Genomic DNA, 1,816 nt, shown 5'->3' on the forward strand with positions numbered 1-1,816 from the left:
AAATGGGTTCTTATGATAGTTGTTTTTCTTTGGCAATATATAAATATATATTTACTGGTTCACCGGAAAGTTTTTGGGCTTATAACGCCAAAAATTCAGTTTAGATACCCGTTGTGGGCAGAATACAGGAAGTCCATTAAGTAGCTTTGCGCTTAACAACAAGCCAATCCAACTGACTATAATAAAATAGAAATTGTTTAATATAAATATTATTTTCCGATATTTTCAATGAACACTGACTTACTGAAACCTTACTAGTTAAATAGTAAAACAAAAGCCAATATCTTTGTTACGATTCCTCATAATAACAATTTAGCTCTATATCTTTGAGACTTTAATTGTTAGTTCTAGGTCTATTATTATATTATGTATTGTAATTACGAAGTTTAGCAAACTATAATTATTCTTCATACATAAAGGTTCAAAAAAGGCTATCGAATATTTTTTAAAGTACTTTCTTATAGAGAAAATAAACGTCAGTTCTTTGTGTAGAAATTTTGTATTGTTATCCAAACATTATTTTATTCTCTAAGACAAAGGCCAGACTACTACTATTTGTTATAACACATCTTGTCACATTCTAAAAATGTTACGCGTATGTATTTATAGTAGGTCGTCAAGAAATTAATGTCGCGTTTTGGAACACTTTCATTAACCACTCCCCAAAAAATGTACATCACGTATAATAGTTAAACGAACCGCCTAAACTTCACGTTAGTGTAACCTATATAATATGTAAAGTTTAGTATACTCTAATCCCTTATAGTGATGGCATACGACGAGACACACATTCGGCATGTAATGCTGTTTGAATATAAGAAGGGAAACATCGCCTCTGTGGCCACAAAGATCCCCAAAGAAGTTTATGAAAATCTTTTGAACGTTAGTAAGTGTCAGCGATGGTTCAGCAAATTCAGGTGACTTTAGCCTTAAAAACTGTGATGGTAGGGGTAGATATGTTGGAATTGATATTGATGCTCTGAAGACGCTTTTTTGAGTCTAGCCTAAGGCAACACACTCATGAAATGGCCCTAAAATTGCATATCTCTCATGAAACAGTACGTAAACATCTAAGGTGTTTAGGTGCCTCACGAAATCTCCGATGATCAACGTTTCCAACGTGTGAAAATTGCTTCGTCTCTTCTGGCGTGTAATGCGTGTGAACCATTTTTGGACAGAATTGTCACCGGTGATGAAAAATGGATTCTCAATGCGAATATTAAACGCCAAAAACAATGGCTCAATCCTATACAAAAACCACTTCCGACCTCAAAACCTGGACTCCTTCCGCAGAAAGTGATGCTTTGCATTTGGTGGGACATCAAAGGAGTAATTCATTTCGAACTCCTCACTCCACAGCGAGCTGTCAGTGCAGAGATCTATAGTCAGGAACTGGAAGGTTTATATCAAGCCCTTAACCAGAAACGCCCTTCACTCGTCAATCGGAAAGGTGGTCTTCTTCTCCACGACAATGCACGTCCCCATGTGGCACTTTTGACGCAACACAAGATTTTGGAGTTAGATTGGAAGTTCTCCTCCACCCACCATATTCTCCAGATATGGAACCATCAGATTACCATCTTTTTCGTTTGCTGCGACACCGTCTTAATGGGAAAACGTATGCAAATGTGAAAGATGTTAAAGAGAACATCCACATGTTTTTTGCTTCAAAGCCAAGTGATTTCTTTAATCAGGGCATTAACAACATGATTGTAATATGGAAAAGCATCGATAAGAATGGAGACTATTTCATTTAATAAATATTTTGTTTTGATATGTATATATATATATAAGCTGTTTTTTCATCTAAAAAAGA

Source organism: Limulus polyphemus, unplaced genomic scaffold (genome assembly GCF_000517525.1).
Source record: "Limulus polyphemus unplaced genomic scaffold, Limulus_polyphemus-2.1.2 Scaffold29, whole genome shotgun sequence".
In the NCBI taxonomy this organism is placed as follows: domain Eukaryota; kingdom Metazoa; phylum Arthropoda; class Merostomata; order Xiphosura; family Limulidae; genus Limulus; species Limulus polyphemus.